Genomic DNA, 8,562 nt, shown 5'->3' on the forward strand with positions numbered 1-8,562 from the left:
CAGCTGATTCCAGATGCAATGATTGCTGGAGCCACGTCTATCCTAGTTACAGTAAAATGTATTGGAACCCAGAGTTACAGTCAGAGAAAAAAGCCTTTCTCCTGACAGCATGCCTATAGAAGGGCATTTTTGGTGACAGTTTGAGGAAGGCTTTTCTTTTAAGCTATAAATAAAAGCTGAAAAATATTGTGTTAAACCGAAAAGACAATATACTTTTGAAAACATTCAAGAAAAGGTCATATGGAAAAGAGCATATTTGTTTACCCAGGGTTTTTTTAATGGATTTTGCATGCAGCACAGAACTAGAAAGAAAAGAGCACTTTTTTGGTAGGGTTGCATTTATAATAGGTTTTCCTAGAATGCTGCCAGCAAAAACTTTGCTTTTGGGCTTCAGCAACACAACGCAATTGTTGTACCTCTTGCCCCAGCTTCCCCAGCTGTTGGAGCTCTGTTATTTGCTGGGGGGCTCACTGCTGGAATGTATTTATTTTATGATGGGAATGTAATCCATTATATTTGGAAAGTATGACATTCAGTTACATCAGTGTGTCCAGGGATTAAGATTAGTATATTGTTTTATAAATAAAGGAGCCAAAGATCAGCAGTTGTTGTACTTGTGTATACCAACACAGCTTTATCTGAAGATGGGGAAAATGTGCAGAAGTTCCCCTTTGCTCTGTCTCCCTGACCCCTCTTTGTGTTTGCTAAGTTTACTCAAGTGCATCTCCTATTTTGAACAATTTCTTTTCTGGAGAAGGGTCAAAAAATTTCTTTTCCTCATTTACCTACATTTAGGACTGGTTTGACAGCAGGACCTTGTCCCCGTCCCCAGCCTAACACTTCCTCTGTTTTCTGTGTCTCATGGGGTAATTCACTGCACCCTGTCCCACCTGCCCACAGACTGGTGGAAAGCAGAGCTCCTCAGACCAGCAAAAATGTTGCCCCTCCTCAGGTCTTAAACACATTTTCAGTCTTGAAGACTTTCAGTCTCAGTGCACTGGGAATCAGCCCTCCTGCAGGTATTTACTAAATGTTGTTCACATGTGGTAGGAGAGTCTGCAGGAAACTCCCTCGGGGTGTTCCTTCTCTGGCTTCTGCCCTGGGGTGACATTCCCAGGGCTGAGCACACTTGCTGCTGCAATGGCCCCTTGACAGCCCACACCTCTGCCTGCTCCAGGGCACAGGCAGGGCCTGCAGCACCCTGACTGCCTCACCCACCTCTGCCCCCTTCCCCAGCCCACTTGCCAAAAGCCTCTGTGCTCAAGGGCTTTGGGGTGTTCATGCTTGCAGGGGCATACCTAAACAGTTCGGCTGCTGGCTGACCTGTGCCTGGGCAACCACTGCTTCTTAGTGCTGCTTAAACTGTTCAAACTTAAACAAAATTAAAAAAAAAAACAAAAAAACCAAAACCAAAAAACCCTGTCATTTCCAACCCTGACACAAATATTCTCATTTTTTTCACCCTCCTTCTGTCTGCCTGCCAGAACTTCTCCTCCAGGGTTTATTTAACCCAGTCCTGCTCTGGCTCCTTCACTGGTTCAGTCTTTTTTGGGAGCCAGACAAAAGTTCTCACCCAGCCTTAACTCTCCCCCTGCGGCAGACTGCTGCCCCCGGCCTCCGCTCCAGAGGACAAACTCAGTTTTCTTTGGGTCTCTGGAGAGGAAGAGAAGCGATACATATTATTATTCCTTCCCACCATGCTTCCCACCAGCTCCAGCTGGTTCCCAGGTCCCTGCAGGAGTGGCAGACATTAGGACATTTTGCCCTTGTACTTGCTCCAAGTTCAAGGATGAGTACTTCTTTTTGAGCTCCTCAAAATCTGGACAGTGCCTGTGAGTCACTGCATCCTCCAAAGTTGTTTCATTGACACTTACTGGTAATAACTGACCACATAAACTGCACCTTACATATAAAAGTGCAAAGCTACGGACAGCATTGAAACAAGAATTTTCTACAGATAAAAAAAAAAAATAGAGTGCTCTGAAGTTGGCCACATTATTAGTTTTTATACACCTTGGAAATATTGCCTTCTATTAATTCTATTTCTTTTTTTCTGCTTGAATAATAGATATTGTATACTGGCATGACTTTCACACCTGCAGGAACAACTAGGAAGTAATTAGTAAAAGTTGAAGCAGTGCTTTAAATATATGATTCTTACAAGAAAAGGGTAGACATGTGAAAGCTCTCCTGATTTATATCCACAAATTCTTAGAATAGCTTTATACATTGACAGGAGGACAAATTTTAAAAACAACATTGATGACTTTGGACTCCAGTTTTGCCAAGAATAATATCACACAAGAAGTCCAGTGATGAAATGTGCTGAGAATATGTCCTCTGGCACTGCTCCTTTCCATGGCTCCTCCTCCAAGCATGCAGCATCTCATTAAAACGTGTACAAATGGCAAAAGATGTTTCAGTGCTTTCCAATTCTTTTTTACAAGATTAGAGACTTATCAGGCTTTTGATTATCTCCAGGATTAATGGCATACATTAATTAAACTGTCATTATGCCTCTTTTTCCACCCTTTGTAAATATAAACTTGAAAAGTAAGAACAAGATTTTTATCTGTGTTTATGGAACAAATGCCACAGGACAGCAGCTTTAGGGGGTGGGGAACATGTGCTGATTCCACGTTTTGAAGGAGAGCTCATCAGCCCTCACAGTACGAGGCTGTAGCACCACACGTAGCTACTGCTGTGCCTGTTAATGGGGATAAAGGTGGGGCAGCCCCTGGGGGCATGGGGATGGGTGGGCAGGGCTGTGTGCCAGCAGCACGGCTGGGGTGGCTGTGCCATGCACCTGGCTGGAGCCACTGGCATGTCCCCTCCCGTGTCTGGGGGACAGATCTGGGGAATGCAGAGAGAAATGTGTTTTCAGCCAAAAAATGGCTCTGCAGTGGGCTGCACTGTTGTAGCAGGCAAGCACCATGTGCAGGAGCAGAGAGAGAATTGAGGTGGGATTAGGAAACTGGCTGATAAAGAGCAACTGGTTTTGGCTGAAAGCGGATGGATACTCTTCCAGTCCCTCTGTGTAGCAGCTAATCCTAAATGCACCTCGCTAAGAGTTTGAGAAGACTTTATTTTAAAATAAATAAACACATTTATTCATAGTGTTATTTTCCATAGATTTGCCAGAACTGGGAGCTGAAATTAGCTAACTGCTTATACAAACTAGGGCAAGGAGCAAATGTAATCCACAGAGTCACCACTGCTTCTAGACACCAGAGATCTTTCACTCAGTCTTTAAATGACATTCCAATGCCATTCAGCCAGACAGAGAAGTTCTCCTTCCCTCTTGATTGACTTTAGGTCTTGAACAGAGGACTCAGAAATCTGCTGCTTCAATTGCCAGACAAAGTCCCAGAGCTACAAGTCTGTGCCACAGCAAGGGACCATCCTTTCAGCTTAAAATACTCAGTGATTCTGTGATCCTCTATGGACAGAGCTCAGAAAAATGAAGCACCACAAGCTATGACCAAAGAGTTACAATGGTGTACATGAGCATCCATTAGTGCAGTAAAATACCACAGAAACATTCAGCAAGATGGACAGCATGATCATGCTAAGGACCCTAAGCCAGGAAAAATGCTTCCAGTTTTTTGATTGCATATTCCAAAAGAAAAACAGAAGATTAGAGGCAAACCAGCAGCAGCTCTTTGAACTCGTTGCTGGACAGCATGTTCCTTCACTGATAGTGAAAGACTGTACAGCACAGGGACACAAACTGCTGAGCCTGTTCTGTTTACAGCTTCAGGGCCACAGATGGGTGAAGGGTACAGCTGCAAAAAGATATTCTGCCACAGATGAGCTCAAGGGGAAGAAGTGTCTTGTGTTTGCAGCTAGGATGACAACTTTTATTGCCCACTTACGTCTGGTTATGACATCAGTATTAAAAGTGGGGGTTAAGTAAGCACCATCTCACCATTCCTGAATCATTCCATAATGCTGAATATGGTCAAGAAATGTGTTTCTACAGCTTCCTTTTCCAGTTCACTATTCCTCAGGACTAACATTAACATGAAAATCCTGGAAGGGAGGTGTAGATCTAGCACATGATTCCTGGCTCTCAGAACTGACCAAAAAGAAGGTGGAATATGGAGACCAGGGGAGATCCCTCTGGTGCATTAATCCCATCACCAAGTGAAAAGAGCTGTAGTCCAGTGCTGGCAGCCAGCACAGGAACACACCTCCTGTTGTTTCTCCACGAGCCAGAAACAGCCCCTTTGAAGATTTCACACCCTGAGGCCTTCATTGCAGAACTACATGCCTACACTTGAATTATTTCCATTGTTTGGCAACGCTGAAGTGATGCAACAGCTGAATCCATAAGACATTTCCTCATGTGAGGTTCACAGAGGGTTTATCCCATCCCTCTGTGCAGTACAGTTGAGCTCACCTGCGCTGCTTGTCCCTTCCCAGCAAAGTGACATGTCTGTGCTCACTCAACACAGAAAGGCCATTGTGGAAAAGCAGTGGAGGACTAGTAGTACCAGCGTGATGCCAGTAATGACTTGATTTGCCTTAGTTATAACTCAAGAAGACTTTTGAAATAACTTGTCCCACCCAGCTGAGCAGACTGACTAGAGGTGGGGACTGGCAGAGCTGCTGCTGTGCTGCTTTCACACATTCGGTCTGGACAGCAAAGGGTTACCTGCAGAGGTAATGGTGGGAAATCAGCAGGCAGAAGGAAAAGGAAGGCAGCACCAAGCAAGACACACCAAAAAAAATGAGAGCAGAAGCATAGAAATGTAGTTCCCTTGAAGACCTGAATGAGTGGACAGCCTTCAGAGGCTGTGCAGCCCCTCAGAACCATCCTGTCCTTCCTGCGTGGAAGGATGTGAGTGAACTTCAGGCTGCACATGCATCCTTCTGGATCCGGTGGCCACAGAGGGATTAGAGGCAGCAAAGTGCCAGGGACTTCAGAAGCCAAGTGATTTCCAGCTGCCACCCCTCTTGAGCTCCTTTTGCTGGTGGCTGCTGCTGCCAGACCTGACTGAGAAGGCGCCTGTTTTTCTTTCATTTTTGGTCAACATCTGAAAGGCTACAGATTTTTTTTCTTGCCCTTTGGATCACTCTGTTGATGTTAAGATCTACTCTTATGAAACTTTTTCCATTTCCCCAGGAAATATTTTGTGTTAATATATTCTTATCCTTTCCTTATTGATTTTATCTGCATCAGACTTTTGCCAAGTCTAATTTTTAGAGCCTTACGTTTATTGTCTTAGGTCCCAGTTGTTGTTAAGGGTTTTGCTGGGCTCCTTTTTTTTTTTTTCTTTCCATGATGCACAGTGCACTTCTTTTAAGTGAGGCACAGCTAAGAGGGGTTTATTATTTCAGGGTAAGTCAGACTGTTAGTGTGGGCTAGCAGACTGGATAAATGTGTAAGAAACAGGGCATATTCCTATGTGCTTACATCAGGGGGCTGAGGCCAAAAGAAAGCTAAATGAATTATTTTAACTAATTAGTTAAAATAAGAAGGAAAAGAGAAGAGAACACATGTGAAGCCCTAGGCAGTGACTGTTTTTACTCATTCTTCTGGCTATGTGGGTTTGAGCATCAATAAACCATTTTGTACAAACAAGTAATTTAGTCACAAATACCTTGTATTTTAGGAACAGCCTGGATGCTGGGCCTGTAGCTTTGTCACTTGCTATTGCCTCTTGCCTTTCCAGAGCTCTGTGATGGTGCAGGACAGGATGGCCCCAGGGACAGCAGGTGAATACCCCAAGCTGGGGCGTGCTATTAGGTCCACCCCTTGTATTGGTCATTTCTTTGCTCTGCAGTCATCAGCCCATGTGGGATGCCATTTTTAAGGCCTAGCTCCTGGAAGCTGGAAGCAGGTGCCGTCTCTGCCAGGTGCACACCTCATCTGCAAAATCCAAACCTGACAAGAAATGCCTTTCAAGTGAACTCATGGAATTCCATCACCTGCCTGGGACTGTGGACATGCCCTGGAGAGCCCTCACTGGGCTCTTGGCTCAGGCAGAGCCTCCAGCAGCTCATCCACCACAGCTCCTGCCAGGCTGTTTGTGTGGATGGTGTCCCCATCTCTGATGACAAAGACAGACTGGGCAAAGGTCTGGCATTAGCAGCAGGGAGCAACAGTGGCAGTGCCATGGTGGCCCAAGGTGCCCCAGCACCCCCTGAGAGACAAGAGCCCTGCCTGGGAAAGCATTAATGCCAGGGAGTGAGGGAGGGAGGGAGGGAGGGAGGGAGGGAGGGAGGGAGGGAGGGAGGGGGAGACTGAGCTTGGCCAGAGACTCTGAAATGCCAAGTGACTCAGTGGGTGCCACGTAAAGGATGTTCAGATTCCAGGGGAGAGGAAAGAGCTGTTTTCCCAGAAGCTCAGGGAGGTGTTATCACAGCAGAGCTGTGATGATAGCCATTTTCCCAGAATATTGGGAGTGAAAGATACCCTGGATAGTAAATGTTATTGATACCAGCAATCTCCAGAGCCTGTTTGATTTGCAAGGGCCTATCACCCAGCCTTGGTCTGCCTTTGATGTGCGTTCCTGCACATGCACAAAGCACATTCATTTCCTTTTCCAGTGTTTCATTTGCTGCTAGGAAATCTCTCAGCCCCTCAGACAGGCCTGTGGCTATTAAACCAGTGTTTTAAACCAGTTTTCACATTACTGAGAGCCTTAAAGAAACTCTGCTATCTTTCTGCTGTACTGCATACCGGTGTTTTACCATGATGGAGAGAGTTAAAAATTCCCACAGTAGAACCTATGGCTTATTTTCAGAAATTAGCCACCATCATCATTGCAACTACACAAAATATGCATCTGAAAATTGACTTCTTGCCAAAACCCACTGTGAAGCCCCATATTCTAACACTGCAGTATAAAACAGTGCTTCCCTCTCCCTCAGAGGAGTCAGAGGGTGCCACCAAAGCACACAACAGGAAGAATAGAAAAAGGTACAACTCAATTATAGTCTGAAGGTGCTCTTAAAATGTGCAGATTTCCATGTGGAAATGTTAGCTGCAGGTAATATTAGCAAAGACGTGTTTCCATAAAACACTTTCACAAGAAACATCCCTGTAAAAACTAACATTTAAGGGAGACAAAGCAGCTCTCTGTCATCATGCTGTTTCCTGTGCCACTTCTTGTGCCATTTTTTGTCATCACATAATGCTTACAGCAGAATGACTATAACCAGCCTGCCAGGGGCATTACTGTTTCTCAGGGTGCACCACTATGCCTTCAGAGATTGGTGGCATGAAAAGACAGGCAAACAAGTTGCAATTTATATCTGCTACCAGGAATGTACAGTGGACTAGATGAAACCAGAGGAAAGCAGAGGTAATGGAAGTAGACAGGGCTTGCAAAAGAACAAGCTGGGACCAAAGCCAGGGTGGAATCGTGGACAAAGCAGGTCCACGTTTGAGGATCAGGTCATGATTCAAAACTTCAGTGTGCCTTGAGCATGGTACATCCAATGGGAAAGCAGGAGTGCAGTCTGGAGTGACAAAAATGTCAGGAAACCTTAAAAGCAGGAGGGTGGGGAAGAGAGCATTTGGAGCAGGGTAAACAGGTCTGAGCACTCCCTGGTGCCTGTGAGCCCTAAGCCTAATGCTGAGCCTGCTCTGAGGAGCACTCAGTACCCTGCTGGCCTACAGGCAGGGCTCAGCACCTCCTGGGGATGCCCACAAAGCCTGGGCAGACCCTTCCTGGCCTGTGGATGTGGGAGCTGGTGGCACTGCCCTCTGGGCTTCAAGATGTGTGGAACTATAAAGCCATCATGACCATGAGAGGTGTCATATAAAGAGAGTCACAACCGTGAGTAATGGGAGAGGAAAACAGAGATGAGAGCAAGCAGAAAAAGGTTCAGCAGAGTAATGGGACAGCCTCTCCTGGAGCCTTGTATTGCTAGGCAAGAAAACACAGCATGGATCAGTGCTTTAGCTGAAAACAGGTTCAGAAAACACTGACAAGTCATTCTGTGTTTTGAGGACTTCCAACACTCAGATGCCAGCTGAAAAATGAAGAGCTTTAAAAGAGAAGCAATGAAAATATTCTTGACAAACCTCCTTGGCATGGTGGCAGATCAGCTGTGCTTTGTTGGGGATTCAGATGCAGCCAGTAAGTTCAGAGTGGAAGAAGGGAAAATCCCAAGCTGACAAAGAAGCACTTTGGAAAATGAAGACATGGAAGCATTGTTCTGAGCAAGCCTGGCCAAGGGTTAGGTATACAGCCTATCACACCGATGATGGTGGTGTCACCTAACACTGATTTCCAACACAGGGGACTAGCTGACAGAACAATGTAGAGAGATTTGCAGATGACATTTAGAAGAATAAGGATTTACCACCATGTAGAAGAAATCAGCCTGAAATGATTCTGACCAACACTGCAGGGCACCAGATACCCTAAAGGGCAGTGGGGAATCCTTGCATGCAGCCATCCTTTTCCAAGGATGGTGTCATCAGGTATGGTCTTATGAGGAAGGCAGCTCAAAGATGATTTCTGAAAACAGGGAGACTGATGTCTGGATGGAATGGAGTGCTGCAGGCCTTTGTGAGTTGGTCTGATCTCAGGTATTACATGAGCC

The sequence above is a fragment of the Molothrus aeneus genome, chromosome 1 (genome assembly GCF_037042795.1).
Source record: "Molothrus aeneus isolate 106 chromosome 1, BPBGC_Maene_1.0, whole genome shotgun sequence".
NCBI lineage: Eukaryota > Metazoa > Chordata > Aves > Passeriformes > Icteridae > Molothrus > Molothrus aeneus.